This window comes from Perognathus longimembris, chromosome 7 (genome assembly GCF_023159225.1).
Source record: "Perognathus longimembris pacificus isolate PPM17 chromosome 7, ASM2315922v1, whole genome shotgun sequence".
Taxonomy (NCBI): domain Eukaryota; kingdom Metazoa; phylum Chordata; class Mammalia; order Rodentia; family Heteromyidae; genus Perognathus; species Perognathus longimembris.
Genome location: NC_063167.1, coordinates 4213281 through 4231038, shown reverse-complemented (window position 1 = coordinate 4231038; position 17758 = coordinate 4213281). Strand labels below are relative to the sequence as shown.

Sequence of the window (17758 nt, the reverse complement as noted above, 5' to 3'; positions counted from 1 at the left end):
CAACCGCTAAGCCCGCCACAAGTTCCCTCCCGGGAGAGGCCGGAGGCCACCAGGTCACAATCTAGCCTGCTTTTTATTTTAGGAGAAATTTGTACCTACCCAAATAAGTTCCACCTTATCAAGTCACGAGATGAACAGAGGGCACTGTTCCCAGAAATAGATTCCTCACCAAACGGCCGTGGCTGTAAATGGGCGCTGATGGCTCACGCCTGTCACCCTGGCCATTCCAGATCTGAAGAGCTGAGGATCATGGTTCAAAGCCAGCCTGTGAGGTGCTTACCTTAACCACCAAAAAGCCAGAAGTGGAGCTGTAGCTCAAGGGGTAGGGCGCTAACTTTGAGCAGAAAAGCTCAAGGATAGCACCTAGACCCTGAGTTCAAGCCCCAGGACTGGCAAAAGTAAGTAAGTAAATGAATAAATACAAAAAAATGAAATAAGTTAATGTGTCTTAATGATGCTATTTTATTTTTTAATTTGGGAAAAATGAATGTGTTGTGTACATTTAGTATACTCAGTAACATGTTTTTGGATGTACATTCATTAAAATTTCTGTTCATGTAAAAATAAATAAGTAAATAGTGAATAAAGTGACCAATTCAGGAAGATATGTGTGTGTATATATATATATATATATATATGTATATGTATGTGCCTGCTGTATATTTGTGTGTGTGCATGTGTCTGTGTGGGCTACATGCATACCTATACTCATTGTGTGTTTGTGCATCCGTGTGTATATGTGCATGTTGGTAGGCAGGTGCATTGGGACCTACACAGTGTGTGTACACAATGGGTGTGGGTATACAAAGCCATGTGCATACATAAGCATGTGCTTACATGTTAAATGCTGGTGTCAGTACATTGTACGTGTGTGTATATGTCCATGCACACATCAACACGCACATAACACAGAGCATGCAAACGAAATGCTTGTGTAGAAAGTGGGAGAAGCAGTCGAGTTTAAGAACCAAGAAACAGCTCCTCTCTTTGTTTCTGGTTTGCTTCCAGTGTTGTTTTTTTCTTTTTGGACACCTCCATCATAAAGAACTGTGGGGGTGGGGGGAGGAATCTCAGAATAGCAAAGACAGCACTCGCTTTGAGCCAAGCCGAGAACAGTGTGAGAATCTCCATCCCAGAATACCCAGCTGATTTGGTAATCACTCATTATGCAGAAACTTATGAATTGCAAAGGTGGTTTCGTGGTCCCCGCTTCCCCACCTTGCAGGGCCGGGAGCTCCGGGGCCAGCTCCTTTCCCTGCAGCGAGCCATGATTTATTAGATCAGCACTGATCCGGGGGAATCGCTGCCGATGCCAGCTGGGCCCCTGGCAGCGACACTCGACGCTCCTGATTTCCCCCACTCCGAGAGAGAGAGCGCGAGGATGCGGAGGGCCGGCTGGCAGGCGGCGGAGAGCTGGTCACAGTCGGGGAACTCCGGCGGGGCCGGCAGCCGTCTAGGATTTGCACGCGCGCAGGGAAGCCCCTGTCCTTCCCGCGGTTATGGCCGCCAGGGCATGCCGCGTAGAGAGGCCAGCAGGCCTTTGCCCAGCCTGCATACCCCCACCCCACCGCGCACGCACCAGGGGTGCCCTTCACAACCTCTGACCCTGAGGAGCCCAGTTGAGACGGAGGACCCTAGCCATCAGGCCCTGTGCCAAGCCAGGAGGGCTCCGTGCCGAGGGTGGCGATGGCGAGGAGGAGGTGGGCTCAGGCTCTGGCGGGGCCAGAAGGGCCGGGGTGCCCCAAGAACTGCCCAGCCCCCGGCAGCCAGGCACGCAGACACCCCAGACAAAACAACCACGACAAGACCCCAACTATTACAAAGGGCGGCGGCGGGCTGGGCACCGTGGCACACGCTTCTCGTCCTGTCCACTTGAGAGGATGAATGTGTGGAGACCATGGCTTGAGGCCAGAAACAAGGTGCAGGTTTCTTCTCACCCAAGAGCCGGAGGCAGCCATTACTGTTACCCCAGGAAAACTAACGTAGGTGGACCCTGCCCAGAGGCGCACGGGGCAGGAAGTGACTCCCTATCTCAAAAAAAAAAAGCAAAAAGCAGGGCTGGAGGTATGGCTCAGCACAAAGAGCACCTGCCTGGTAGCAAGTATGAGGCCCTGAGCCTCAAAATTAACCTAGAGCCTCCACCATTACACACACACACACACACACACACACACACACACTGAATTTTCAAGCCGTCGGGGGGAGAGGGGAGTGGGCAAGGAGGGACGTGCCCGCTCAGGATAGCTCTGCAGAGGCCGGGAAGCAGCCAGCCAGTGACAGCAAAGGAGAGAGAACAAGGGTACAGCCACCAGGAGGGCACGTGGATCAGGTGGGGCACGAGAAAAGCTGGGGTGCGTGGATTTGGGGACGGCACGGGAGAGCAGGAAACACAGCCCTGAGCCGGGAGAACACGACAGCCTCCAGGGAAACGCCGAGTCCTTCCCCTGCCTGGTTCTGGATGGTTCTGGATTGCCGGCAGCCAGGCCAGCCCTCGCTGGACCATCTCTGGGCCATCTGGAGTGGTTCCTGAGAGAGAGAGACCCCCACACTGAATCTCAGGGCCTCCCACCCAAGAGCTGTGCCCACGCCATCCCCTCCCTCAAACAGCCCCCAGAGCACACAGGGAGTCAGACACTAATGTCCCAGATCAACCAATCAGCAAGCAGCAGCAACCTAATGTCCCAGATCAACCAATCAGCAAGCAGCAGCACCCTAATGTCCCAGATCAACCAATCAGCAAGCAGCAGCACCCTAATGTCCCAGATCAACCAATCAGCAAGCAGCGGCACCCTAATGTCCCAGATCAACCAATCAGCAAGCAGCGGCACCCTAATGTCCCAGATCAACCAATCAGCAAGCAGCGGCATCCTAATGTCCCAGATCAACCAATCAGCAAGCAGCAGCATCCTAATGTCCCAGATCAACCAATCAGCAAGCAGCAGCATCAACCAGGATTCCAGCTGAAGGTCAAGATCAGAACCCAGGGTGGAGGCAGCCTCCCTAGAGACAGGATGGAGCCCAAGGGCAGAGGACTCTCTGTGTCCTTACAAGTTTATTAGGGCCATTTGACCCTCTGTGCGTGTTTGCTTTCAAGGACATTAAAATAATAAGAGAAAGTGGACAACAGGAGTCAGAAGGCAGCAGCTACCTAACCCCAGGAGAGACTCCAGGCTCTAACATCAATCAATGCCTCCATCCCAGCTTCCCCCAGGAGCTGGGGTCCTGGCTCTGAGGACGCTTGGCTCTGACACCAGGGCTAGAAGCACCCACACAGGGGGTGTCAGGTACAGAGGAGGCCCGCCCACCCTCTGGTCATGAGAGGAGCAGCCTCCCCTGACCGGCCGTCTGCAGCCCCTGCCTGGGACCCACTTCCCTGCACCCCCAGATGGCCTCGACAGGCTCCCCGCCGTGACGCTGTGAGTCCCATCATTGCAGATAAACACGTGGGATCCAGGGCAGGCCCGGCTCCACGGAGCCCAGGGGTCCCCAGCACGGGCCAGACACCACCCACCCTTCACGAGAACCCGGGTCACAGCTGGTATCTCATCGAGGAAGTACGTAAAAACAACACGGCCAGCTGGGCACCCAAGGCTCACGCCCAGAGTCCCCCTCAGGAGGCTGACACCCGGGGACTGCAATTCAAAACCAGCCCAGGCAGGAAGGCCCGCGAGACGCTGATCTCCACTGAACCAGCAGAAAGCTGGAAGGGGAGCCGTGGCTCAGGGGTAGAGTACTAGCCTCCAGGGGAAAAGTTCAAGGACAGTACCTAGGCCCCGAGTTCAAGCCCCAGGCCCAGCACCAAAATGATAAAAAAAAAATTTTTTTAATAATTAAAGCAAACACTTGGCAGGTGCCTTTTGGGGGTGTCCTGTGCGTCCCGACACCAAATCCCCAGCTCCTTCCCACAATGGCGGCTATTTGGTGAACAGTGGTCGAGTGTGGACGGGGTTCATCCACAGGCACACAGTCAAGTGCCCAGAGCAGGGCACCCCAGTACACCCGTTCAAGAGCGGGGCACCCCAGTACACCCGTGCAAGAGCGGGGCACCCCAGTACACCCGTGCAAGAGCGGGGCACCCCAGTACGCCCGGGCGAGAGTGGGGCCTCTCCATTCTGCGTAATACAGGGGCCATGGCGTTGGGGCAGGGACTGGAGTGGCGCGGGGCTCAGAGGCCCTCCCAGACTCTGGCTCCTAACACCCCAACACTCCCTATACCCCAACACTCCCTGCTCCCCGACATCCCATCCATCCCGACACTCCCTACACCCTGATACTCCTTACACCTCAACATCCCATCCACTCCAACACTCCCTACACCCCAACACCCCCACGCCTGTCCATCCCAACACTCTCTATACCCCGGCCCCCTCCACCCGACACCCCCTACACCCCGATATTCCCTCCGCCCGACACCCCCTGCACCCTGACAATGCACACATGGTCCCTGACAACTCTGCCCACTGGAAACCTGAGAAGCAACTCTGAGAACCTTTCAGAGTGTGGCGAAATGTACACCATGTGGAATCCAGTGCTTCGGTCATTGTCAAGCCCGCCTTTCAGTGGCAGTCAGCGCGTTCACGCGGCTGCGCGTCCATCCTCCATTTCTAGGCCTTCATCTTCCCCAGCTCAAACACTTCGGCTTCGTCCCGTTGAGCACTGGGTCTCCACGCCCCCAGTGCCCCCGGGACTCAGTCTCCGTGCCATCTCCAAATTGGACTACTCCAGCTGGGACAGACAATACCTGACCCTTTGTGCCTAGCTTATGTCACAAATACAGTGACATCAAGCTTCAAAACATGCTAACTAATAGCTGAATTGCTTTCTTTCTTTCTATTTTTTTTTTTGTAAATTGTGACTGCATTCTTTTTTTTTTTTTTTGTGGCCAGTCCTGGGGCTTGGACTCAGGGCCTGAGCACTGTCCCTGGCTTCTTTTTGCTCAAGGCTAGCACTCTGCCACTTGAGCCACAGAGCCACTTCTGGCCATTTTCTGTATATGTGGTGCTGGGGAATTGAACCCAGGGCCTCATGAATACGAGGCAGGCACTCTAGCCACTAGGCCATATCCCCAGCCCTCTTTCTATTTTTTAGTTCCGGGAAATTTTACAACCATCTCCATGATATTATTGGTATATTTTTATTATTTACTATTTTTATTATTTTTCTCTCTGTGTGTGTGTGTGTGTGTGTGTGTGTGTGTGTGTGTGTGTGTGTGTGTGTTGATTCTGGGGCTTGAATTCAAAACCTAATGCTCTCTTGGCTTTTTTGCCCAAGGCAAAAGGTGCTCTACCACGTAGGCCACACCTCTACTTCCAGCTTTTTGCTGGATAATTGGAGATAAGAATCTCACAGACGTTCCTGCCCAGGCTGGCTTTGAACTTTGATCCTCTGAGCTCAGCCTCCCGCGTGGCTAGGCTGGCAGGTGGGAGCCACTGGCTCCTGGCTCCAATGGGATTATTTTTGCAGTTATTTTTTGCATTGCTATTCTGGTCACGTAAACAGCTTGGCCAGGCTTCCTTAGAGAAGGCCTGTCACCATCTGTCCCAGGGACCGCGTGCCTCCAAGGTGGCCAACAGGTAAACCTCCGAGCATGGCTTACACGGTAAGCACAAAAAGCGGTGCCAACTTCCCAGGGGGCAGCCGGGGCCTGAGGCCGCTGTTCCCCCCCCACCCCCCGCCTCCCCGAGGCCCAGGCCTGCGGGGTGACTACTCCACTGCCTGCCCAGCACATCGAAGCCGCGCCTCCCCCACACCGCGCTGCCAGGGGACCAAAGAGACAGCGCGACCTTGTCCTCAGGGAGCTCATGGCTTGCTGGAAGACAAGACTTACAACTTACGGCAGCAGCTGAATTGTCGATGGGTGGTAAGCAAAGTCGGGCTGTGACAGCAAAAAAGGGAGGAGGGCTTCGGGGAGGCTCCCGGGAAGAGGCTGACTGGGCCGGACCAGAGGGCGGGCGGGGTGAGGCCGTGGATGATGGAAGGCAAAAGGAGGGGTGGAGGACGCTAGCTGGAGGGAGCCGTACGCATCCCTAACCGTAGCTGCAGTTGGAGGCGGGGAGGGCTGAGGCAGGAGGAGGACCTTCCGTACAGCGCGCTGGACTTCAGATCTCATCACCTAAGAAGCCTCAAAGCTTGTCAAGCAGAATGATGACAGAAGAAAAGGAGACTCTGGGCATCACCTCCACAAGAACAATAAAGAAAAGCAGCAACGTGGCTACAGACACTGAGAGCTGGCAGACACAATGGGACCTGCTGCTTGGAATTCCTGATTCAGATATAGGAGTGACAAGAGACTGGGTTGACAGTCTGATGGGGAAATTAAGTATTAAAACAGGGGAAAAAAAAAGACAACGCACGCAACACACACTCCGAAAGAAAAACATAAAGAAAAGCAAAGGAGAATCTAGCCAGGAGCCAATAGTTCACTCCTGCAACCCGAGCTACTCAGGACCCTGAGACCTGAGGAATGCAGTTCAAAGCCAGCCTGGGCAGAAAAATCGGTGAAACTTCTCTCCAAGTAACCAGTAAAAAGCTGGAAGTGGGGCTGTGGTTCAAGTGGCAGAGCGCCAGCCTTGAGTGAAAAAGACAAGCAAGGGAATAAAGCCCCTGAGTTCAAGCTACACACACACACACACACACACACACACACACACACACACACACACACACTGCACACTCTGGGATGGGTCAGGCCCCGGGCCACTTGAAGGAGCCAGATGTGTGGTCTCTGAGAGGGAGGGTCGGGGTGGGGCCCTGGAGTTCCAGATGCTTCTGGAAAGAGGGCTGGTTCCTTTCACCGCCTCACTACTGGTGTTTTACTGCTTATTGACTAAGACGCATTTAGTGTTCATTACGGGAAAATTCTATTACTAAACTCTTGGTGAATCAGTGTTAAGGTGCTGGCTATATCAGTCCAATTAATTAGTTAATTAATTAATTAATTGGATCATTAGCACCTCCCAGCCTCCTCTAGGATTCTGGAATGATGTCCCTTCATCCCAGCCTTGGGGCTCGAAGGCCCTGGGGGAGGAGAAGTAAAGGGTTGGAATTGCTCCTTGTTCCAGTGGCTGGCCTGGGCTCTGCTGGGCTCTGCTCCTCGCTCTCGGGAGCCGAGCCACCCGTGGCCACAGACGGAGACTCAGGCCTGGTGCCTGGCCTCTGCTGGCGCAGCCTCCACGGGGGTTGGGGACACACCAGGAACGGTGGGATCGTTTCCTGTGCTCTGGGCAACAGAGGGGCAGCAGGAACAGGTGACGGCTGTGGTCTCGACAGTGAGAAACTCCTGGGTTCACACGCCAGTCCTAGCCCTCACCATGCAGCCCCTCAAAGTTCCGGCAGGACTTGGTCCTGAGGATTTAAAGGCCTAGCACCTAGCTGGGCACCAAGGGCTTGCACCTGTAGTCCTGACTAATTAGGAGGCTGAGATCTGAGGATCGTGATTTGAAGTCAGCCTGGGCAGGAAAGTCTGTGAGACTCTTATCACCGATTAACCACCAAAAAGCCAGAGTGAAGCTGTGGCTCAAAAGGTAGAGTGCTACTTTGAGTGAAAAAGCTCAGGGAGAGCACCCAGGCCTTGAGTTCAAGCCCAGAGCTGGCATGCACATGCACACACACACACACACACACACACACACACACACACACTGGCAGGGAGAAAACCCAGAGTGTCTTCCTTTGCAACTCTCAGGATGCCCTCCCTCCTCATTTTCTACCCCATTCTTATTCATCCTACAGATGTTTGTAGAAGGCTAATACATGTCTTGCTCTACCAAAAGAAATCCCTTCACTCCTACTTGAAGGGGAGGAGGTCAGACAATGAATAAATAAGCAAAAATATAAACCGCAATACATGCCATGTGTCAGGCAACAGCCTATGTCTGAAAAATGTCACATAAGAAGGAAAAGGGCCTGGGCATGGGTGGATAATGAGGGGTGGGGGTTGGAGACCTCACAGAGAAAGGCCAGCCAAACCAAAGCCCGAAGAATGAGCTGCAAGAACATTCTAGACAGAAGACATGCATTCTCCATCCCAAGATTCAAAATTCATCCCGCAGGATGGCCCCACGTGGCCTCTAATGGCATTCCTACTGTTCTGAGTACACAGCCAGAGCCAAAGAAAGACATCCGGATTGGTCAGGCTCGAGGACCAGGTGAAAACATGCTGAAGGGCGATTGGTCAGGCTCGAGGACCAAGTAAGACATGCTGAAGGGCGATTGGTCAGGCTCGAGGACCAAGTAAGACATGCTGAAGGGCGATTGGTCAGGCTCGAGGACCAAGTAAGACATGCTGAAGGGCGATTGGTCAGGCTCGAGGACCAAGTAAGACATGCTGAAGGGCGATTGGTCAGGCTCGAGGACCAAGTAAGACATGCTGAAGGGCGATTGGTCAGGCTCGAGGACCAAGTAAGACATGCTGAAGGGCGATTGGTCAGGCTCGAGGACCAAGTAAGACATGCTGAAGGGCGATTGGTCAGGCTCAAGGACCAAGTAAGACATGCTGAAGGGTGATTGGTCAGACTGAAGGACCAGGTAAAAACATTCAGAAGGGCGATTGGTCAGGCTAAAGGACCACATGCTCAAAATACAATCCCCATTCTGGGACAGTCAGCCTTCGTGGCTGCTGGTGGTAACACTGCCAACTCTCCAAGCCTGCTCGCTCCTCGTGGCAGACCTTGTTATTAAGCAGGTGAGCTGGGCTCCTGGGTCTGGTCTGTAATTAGGGCAGGCTCTGAGGAAGGGCTCTATTTATAACCCCCAGCCCTCAGGAAGCCCCAGAGACCAGCAGTGGGCCCCTCTGCAGCGCCTATACCAACATCTATATGTGAACTGATTACAGCAATTAATTTAATAGGGATTCCTCCACACAAACAATGTATCATTTTATTAGGAAACTCTATAAATGTCAGTGGTGCAATTCATTTTTATTAATTTTCTAAAATGAAATTAGCAGCGGCGGTGGTGGCGGGGGCAAACAGAAGTCGCATTGCCTTCTCATTCAGTGGGGTATTGGTGTCATTAATTCTTGAATACCAGGAGGCCAGTTTGTATGCTCTCAGCAGTTAACCGCGCCAATTAATTTCCATCCTGGAGATTGGGGGTGGGGGGAGTCCTAACCCGACTCAACGACGAATTTAGGGAGGTCCTTAAACAACCAAGGCAACTTTTTCTTCTCCTGGGATGAGAAGCTTTCAAGAATAAACCCAGAGCGCCTATTACAATGCTAATAGCAACCCCCGTTTCACCCCTCGGCCTGAAGGAAGGAAATCTATCCTTCCAGAGTCGAGAGGGGGTTCTGCAGACGCCTTCCCAGGTTGAGGCCTCCAAACAGGTCCAACACTTAGGGATGAAAAGAACACGAGCCTCCCACGGAGGACACCTGACCGGAATCGTCCGGAATGTTACCATGACCCATCTCTGTGCTAAGCCAGTGAGGACAGCGGCCACGGGGCCTCTTCTTTCTACAACAAGACGGGGGGGGTACCTGGCATCTCAGCACTCAGGAGGCTGAGGCCCTGGGATTGTGAGTTCAAAGCCAACCCTGGGTTCCACAGAGAGATCCTATCAGAAAGGAGTGAGGGGAAGGGGAGGGGGGAGGGAGGCAGGCAGGGCATCGTGGCACCCCAGCTGTGGAGGATTATCACAGGAAAGAGGATCGAGGTCGGGGGCTGACCTCGGACAGTAAGCGTTAAGGATCGATCTGAAAAATAACCAGAGCACACAGGGCTGGAGGCGTGACTCAAGTGGTAAAGCACCCGCCTGGCAATTCCCAGGCTCTGAGCTCAAACGCCAGTACGACAAAGCCAAGTAAATGACTAGGAACTGGCACCTTCAAAGGGAGCCGGAAGGATTTCCTCGCTGTCGCTGTCGCTCGAGCCTGGATCTGTCGACCTAGGGGGCCCGGCCATCTTGTTGGCTGGCCTGGGGCCTCTGTGACCCGGGAGGACGGAGGGAGACCTCCTGACCCACCACCCACCGGACAGCCCAGCCCGCCGGACATCACTGGAGAGGACAGCCACTTCCCTCAGAATCACCAGATCCCAGAGGCGGCGAGGCCCGGCGTGGAGGCCGCCGCGGGGGTCCCGGCCGCGGTGAGCATGCACAAGCTGTGCCTCGGAGCTCCTCCCCCGGGCTCCAGGGCCTCTTTCCCTCCCCCTGAGACTCAGAGAGCATCTCACCCAGGAGGGAAGCAGCACAGATAGCCCCGGGGCTGGGGGTCAGGGGCTCCTGGGACCAGGAAACCACCACACAGGTGTGGAAACCAGGCTTCCCCCCCCCCCCGCAGCCCCCTAGAGGGGACCCACTAGCCACTCCCATCACCTGGAACCTTCCAAAGTGGTGGATCCTCAGCCCCCGCACCAGCCCTCCCACATCAAATGCGGGCGAGCCCAGTGACCCGAGTTCCAACAAGTCCTCCAGCGGATTCTGACGGCCGCTCAAGTTTGGGGTGACTACTCCAGACAAGCCCCGCCCCCTCCCTGGAGATAAAAGGAGACCCCCCCCCACCGTGTGCTGGGCTTTCCAGTCTGCAATACGGCTGAACTGACCCAGTTGTGGGCTGGATCTTCACTGCCCAGCCCTGCCCTCAGCCCCCTGCTGACTGGGCTCCGCCCTGAGCCCCACTTGGCTACTGGATTTGTGAACAGATGTGCCCACATGGTTTTCCTTGGGTTTTTGCAGCCATGCCTTCCTGCACACAAAAAAAGCAGTCTTCCTTAGCAAGATTCCTCAATGAATGTTAGTTGGAGCAGTCCCAAACCACAGGCAACCGGTGGGCAGGAAACAGAAGTTTGTTATAGCAAGGGACCCCGTCAAGGGGGTGTTTCTTACACAGCCTCACCCCAGCAAAAGATGACTGATACAAATTATTTGGCTTCATGAAAGGGAATCATGGCTCCACGTGCTGAGAATCTTGCGGAGGGATTCTCCCCCGGGCCTCAGGCTACCCAGGGGAAGAGACTCCCCGTAAATACTCTAAGGCCCTTTAGTAAAGAACACTAACTGGCAAATACAAACAAGACAATTTCATGACCGGACCACGGAGGACACACGGGCCCCTCTCGCGCGGTGTGAACGAGCCCACGGGCCTCAGGGCTTCGGCTCGCGTGGGACGGCCTCTGCCCACGGCCCGTGGCAGCCGCACCCGCAGCCCAGTCTCCTTGAAAGCCACCCTGCAGCTGACGCTCCTCGAGCTAACGAGCACCTGCCCCTGTCACCGCCAGCACCGGCCTTGTGGCAATCGGGAGAGACTGACCACGAATTTCCAAAGCTCCAGACTATAACCCATCAAAAATAAAAAGCCGCACACGTTGGAGAGAGGGAGAGAGGAGGCTAGCTTTCAAAGAAGCCTTAAATCCCAATCCCACCATTCTTCAGAAATAATAACATCCCTCCCAGCCACAGAACACAGGACAGCTCCACGTGTGCCAATTCCCCCTCCATTCCCGAGCGGAGAGAGAAGTTAAGTGTTTGTGGCAGCGAGCAGGTTCAAGGACATTTACGGCATAATAAACTACAAGCGTAGCCATTGCTTCTGATTTGGGGGCCCTTCTTAAAATTGACCAGGAATAACTCGACTTCCCATTTGTAAAACACGGTGAGCAAGATATGGGCAGTTAAGCTAGCTCCTCTTTGTGAAAAAAATAAATCAATACATTGCTTCAGAGTATAGGTGGCAGGTGGGCCCTCACTGCTCCCCAAAATGAACACCCCCAGAGGCTAAAATCACTTCTGAGCATCCACACTGACGAATCCAGCCAGGCCAGAAACTCCGCCACGCGTGACTTCCGAGTGCATTCACTGCCACAATCTGGGGCCAATTCACGAGACCTCTGTGTCACAAGCCACCGGTGTGACCCTGTCAACCTGTGGTCCCTCACGGACCGGCTCCTCAGGCCGTCCACGAGAAATCAATCAGTCCATTCAATGTACATACTTGAAAAAAACTGCAAGATCAGGGACATTACCTTGTCTTAGGGGATGTGGTTAGCCATTCTTCGTGTTTCTCAAATGTTATTAAATAAGCTGCAATTTCCTGAAACAGAAGAATAAAAAGATAATAACAACAATTAGCTCATGTTGGACCCTGAGTAGAAAGAAAGTTGCTGTTGTCTTCCTTTGTCAGGCTGGAACTCCGTCTCCGCTAGAAAAATGCTGGTCTTTGGACTCGGCTTCTATTTTGATCCTCTGAGTCCTTTCTACTTAAACCTGCCATCCAATCGCAATCAAAGCCCTGGGTTTCAAAAGAGAAGTTGGTGGCGGGGACCAAAAAAAAAAGATTCTCTGTGGGAGAAAAACATCAGACACCCTTTTCAGAGTCTAAATGTCATTAATTTGAAGGAGGGAAAAAGACAGGCCCACAACAAGCCCCCACTTAGGCAAGGTCCAAATTGGAAAGTTTAGTCTGGGTTTTTAACTTATTTATTTTTGGTTTTCTTTTTCTCTGAAGGTGGACAAATCTTTCAGCTTTGTCACAAGAGACGTTGTGCTCGTTCAGCTTGACTCCCAACCCCCTGAGCCAATCACACAGACTAAAAAGGAAAGATAAAGCCTTATGAAAGAGAGAGGAGAGAGAGAGAGAGAGAGAGAGAACGGTTAGCCTTTCTCACCACTGATAATGTGGCGCTATCCAACAGCGCTTCAGATAAGAGCAATGTCAGCGGAGTTTAAGGCAGAGATGGAGAAGTGTGGGCACCTGAAGGTAAATTAAATATTGATAAACATAACAACAGTGCTGCAGACAGAATCACTGATTTATTAATAATTTCCACAGGAAGCCAAAGGGTGACCCTATCATAAGTCATTGCCCCAGCTCTGAGGCGTGAGACGGCCCATTACCTCCATTTCCACACAGATCCGCTAGCGTGAACTCGGCAGGGGCCGTGAGTGACATGAGAGATGGTCCGGCACACGTTAGCCTTGATCCCGGTGGCGGTCACAGAGCCAGCCGCTGCCCCGGCACAGAGGCCTCCCTGCCCCCGCGCGCTCTCTGCAGCCAGGGCTCCTGGGACACAGCGTCCCATCTGCCTGGAGGCCAGCCTTGGGCTCGAGTGTCATAGAGCCGACACCTGTGCCCAGACAGGCCTTGAGATCCCACAAAGCCGGGCGGGCAGAGCGGGCTAGAGGACGGCACCGTGAAGATGAACGCCACCACGACGCAGGCATGGCCCGGCGCTGGGAGCCCAGGCCGCCTTCCAGCGTGGGGCAAGAGCTGCACAAGTGTCTAGCCCCGGCTGGTTTCCTCCCCCTAGGACACTCCCTTCCCCAGGCCTCCCCGTGGGTAGATTCTTCTCCCACCAGCCTGCTGTCCTCGCACCCGCCCAGCAGGGGGAGCTGCTGTCCACGTGCTTCCGTGGCGCACGGGAGTTCTGATTGCCTAGTCGCTTGGTGACATTCCCCGTGGACTGTGCGAGGGGAGGACATAGATCGTGGACGCATTATCCAGGGCTCCCCCCCCCCACCCCACCCCGGGGGAACCTCTGATAAATGTCTGTTAGACAGATGGTGGGATGACTGGGTGAGGGGGGGGGGGAGGGAGGGAGGGAGGGAGGGAGGGAGCGGGGGGTAGATGGTGGATGGGCTGATTGATAAGATGAATGGGTGGATGGACGGATGGATGGATGGATGGATGGTTAGAGAAACGGATGATGGATAGGTGGATGGGTATGGAAAAGAAGAGTGGTCTCTTTGAAAGTAAATATGCATTCATAGTGAATGTGTGCGTATGTTCGGTGGTGGTGGTGATAGGTGTGTGTGTGTGTGTGTGTGTGTGTGTGTGTTTCTGACTGAAGGTAGTTGAAATCAGCAAAACGCAGCAGTCCTGGAAAATCAGTGAGTCACTCTGTTAAGTGTGTCAGCCCTCTGCCTGAACCTCAGAAAACTTGATTATCTGAACACACACACACACACACACACACACACACACAATTCTGTGTATGTGCCAGCCTTAGAGCGTGAACTCGGGGCCTGGGGTGCTTCCCCTGGCATGTCCACTCAAGGCTGGCGCTCCGCCGCCTTAGCCAGGCCTCCATGTCCATCTGTTGGAATAGACTGCGACCATAGAATGCCCAGATCCAGGACCTTGCCTCGGTGACCCAGGGGGTGGGGTCCACGGTACACCCAGTCATTCTGTGACTCACAAATCCCAGTAGGCGGGCGGGGGCATGCTGGCTGTCCTGGCGCTGGGGACGCTGAGGCGGGAGGGCCATCCATTGCAGGAGAGCCTGCCCCATGTGGTCTGGGCGGGGAACACTGCTCAGCCGGCACTCACCACAGCCTGGCAGACAGAGCCGCCTCCTGCGAGTCCATCCCCTTACTGCGTTCCATGCCAGCCACGGAACTTCTTACTGAGCACCTACTCTGTGCTAGCCCGTGAGCGTGAGCCACTGTGAAGCTGTGGCTAAGGAGCTATGGTCAGGAATGCTACTGCTACTGCCCGTGGGACAATCGGTGCTGCTACAGCTCATAGCACAGTCGGTGCTGCTACAGCCCGTGGGACAGTCGGGGCTGCTGCAGCCCCACATACAGTCTACTGTGCACCCAGCCACAGAGGGGCCACCCAGGTCTAATGAGCTGCCGTGAGGGCAGGCACAGAAGCCCCTGGAAGAGCACTGGCTCCACTGGAGATCGGGTCTTCGGAGCAAAAGAAACAGCACGCCCCCGTCAGCCTCCACCGCACTGGGGTTCATGGCTGGACATGTCCCCAGGGACTGTCACCACTGCTGCTGGCCCTCAGCGGGGCTGGGCTGGCCTGGTCACCTCTCTTGTTTCCATGGCAGCCTTTGCCTCCACATTACCAGGCCCTCACTGAGAGGAGAGGCTTTGCAAAGGAGGGCGCTGAGTCCAGCTCTCTGGCCTGCCCCTCCTGCCGAGGGCACAAGAAAACACACATCCTACCCATCCATTTTCTACAGAGACGGCAACTGAGGTACCCGGAAAGGAGCGGTGTGACCCAAGGCCAGCCAATCTGTGATTGAATCAACCCCAGGCCTGAGCGGGAGGGAAGTGTGGATGCGTAGAGGTCAGGCACTAAAAGCCATGTGTTTATGACATGACACCATTCAAGGAGACGTCTAGAATGGGCAGTCCACGGAGAGGGAAGGCAGGTCAGTGCTTTGCCAAGGGCTGGGGCAAGGAGGGGAACCAGGAATGACCTTCTTTCTCTTTTTAAATTTACTTTATGATTATTATAAAGGTGGTGTGGGGAGGGGGATTGGGGAGGAGGCAAGGCGGGAGACAAAGGAGGGAGGAGGTAACAGGTTGGCCAAGAAGATACTCACTACCTAATGTACGTAAGTGTAACCCCTCTGCACATCACCTTGACAATAAGCAAAGGTGGCGTACAGAGGGATTACAATGACATGAGTCAGGTCATGAGGACGCTGGTTTTGAAGCGATTAAAAATGGCGACGTAGAGGACACATTGCAGCAGGTGCGCGGCTCTGGGATGAGGAATCTGAATCTCCGCCTCCAGCCCCCAGAGGCGGCTGAGCGGGGCGCGGCGCCGGGCTCCCCGATGCCAGCTGCCTCCCGCCAGCTCCCCACGCACCCCACCCGCCTCGGATCCTAAACACTGCCCTGACACCGAGAAGGATGGCTTGACTGTCAGGATGAGGGAATTCACGCCAGGCTCCAAAGCAAAGACTGTCCAGCTTGCAGATTTTAAATGTTTGCTCTCCGGACGTTCCACGAGAAAAACGGCTGCCCGAGGCCGCGGTGTGTGGCCAGCGCCCGGCAGCCAGGAGAGCAGCCTGGGCAGAAGCCACGAGAGACACGGGTCGCTGCAGACTGGGGAGCCGGGTGGGGGCCTCTGCTGGACACGGAGGGGGCCCCCCTCCCCTCCGAGGAGGGCGGAGCGAGCGGATCCGCGGGCCCACGCCTGCGGGTGGACCCCTCCATCATCTACACGCGCACACGGCTCCGCACCCGGCTGCTGGCCCTGCCCGCGGGCTCGACGGGCCCGGCCCTGGACGGCCAAGCCCCCGGCAGCCGCGGCCCCGTGGGGGGAGGAAGCGACAGGCTCGAGGATCCTCCACAGGGACGCCTCCCTGGGGCCGGCAGATCAGCAGGCAACACCGAGATCTGAGACGCTCAAAGCCAACCCCAGGCAAACCCAGGAGACGACTCTTATCTCCAGTTAACCAGCAAAAAAAACCAAGAAGTTGGAGGTGTGACTCGAGTGGTAGAGCACCAGCCTTGAGCACAAACAGCCAAGCAAGAGGGCAAAGCCCTGAGTTCAAGTCTAATGCTGACACAAGGAAGGAAAGGAAGGTAACAGCAGCGTCTGCAAGAGCAAGTTCCCCTCTAAAGGGCAGGAGCAGGGAGGGCTGCGTCTGAGCCCCGTTTGCTTCAAGGGCCCGGGACAGGGAGGCCATGCCACCCCCATGAAGGAGCAAGGACCCCCAACCCCAGCAAGAGGCTCATAGAAATGTCCTTCCCCAATTTCTCATTCAGAAACTCCGCCCCCCACCCGGCCCTGTGATCCGACTGGAGCAGGGTTAAGGGAGACTTCACAGGAGTCATGTGCGTGAGCTAAAACGTTCCAGAAGCTACATCTTCCAAAGGCTTCCAAAGAACCAAGGGAAGTTCATTTTCATAATGCATTTTTCTATTTTCATCCCGAGAGATCCAAAATAGCGGGATCTGCCTCATTTTGGGAAGATGTCCTAAGCAATTCCATCTTCTCCTTACTGTGTTCGAAAGCTGGCACACGTTCTCACTCCCAGCCCACCTTAGCCGGGCTCAGCCTAGACCCAGCTCCCCGCCGGCCACCTGGGGCAGCCGGCCGGGACAGCCGGCTCTAACGCCAGGCCTGCCAGCGCGGTGTGCCCCCCGGGCCTCACCAGGAGTCCCAGGAGCGGACTGGGAGCCCAGCAGGGACGGAAGAAGACCAGCTTCCCGGGGTCGGCTTCCCTGGGCCGCGCTCCCTGTCCCGTTGGTCCCCCCTGGGAGGTAAGGAGGCAGATCCCATTTCGGAGGTTGGGGGGAGGGGGCTCCCACCTGTCTGAGTGGGGTTAGGAGTCTCAGAGGGGCTGAGCTCTCTGGACCCTCTGTTGCTTCCATTCCCTCCCTGGAAATAGAGAACCGTCCAGACGCAACCTGCGTCCAGCTGCAGAGCGGCCGCCCCGCCCACAGCCCCGGGAAAAGCAGCCTCAGGTCACGTGGCGGCAGTGCACGCGTCTTCCCCCGCGGCAGAGCGAGGGGAAGGTCGGAGGGTGGAGCTTTGGTGCTTTGTGCGTATCCCATTAAACAGACAACAGGTGTGTGTGAATACGGCCATGGGTGTACACAGATGGGTGCACGCACACGTGTGTGAGTGAGCTGGCCTGCTGTAGGCATATGGATGTACGTGTGTAGAAGTTCACCTGTGTAAACGTATGTGAATGTACATGCGTGCACGCCTATCTGCACCTGTGGAGATAGGGGTCGCTCTTTTTTTTTGAGTCTAACTCATAAAGGCATCTCTAAAATCTACACCATCTCAGGTATCTTTTGCCCTCAGGAAAAAAATGGGTTTTTGACCAAGGGATATATTTTTTTTTAAGTTTGGTTTTTATGAGAGTTCTGCACAAAGGTTTTAACTGTTCCGGGGACCAATGCTGGGGGCGGGGGGACCGCCAAGACTCCTCCAGCAGCTGGCTCCAGCATCTGCTGGAGCCACAAAACGCAATTATATTGCTCCCAAACGGGAAGTAAAAATATCTTGTTTCCAATCCTCTTGGTTTTAAAGCCCATGCTTAATGTCCTCTGGGTATTTCAATGGTGC

At 54.9% G+C, this 17758-nt stretch overlaps 1 protein-coding gene across 3 annotated transcripts in view; it reads right to left on the bottom strand.

The window, feature by feature from the left end:
- LOC125354523 (calmodulin-binding transcription activator 1) overlaps nucleotides 1-17758 on the bottom strand; it is a 639297-nt gene that overhangs the window by 417913 nt on the left and 203626 nt on the right. For all 3 annotated transcript variants that reach the window (XM_048350159.1, XM_048350161.1, XM_048350160.1), the window contains exon 3: nucleotides 11961-12028. The gene's annotated coding sequence lies outside the window, so the exon portion shown is untranslated. The remainder of the gene's footprint in view (nucleotides 1-11960; nucleotides 12029-17758) is intronic.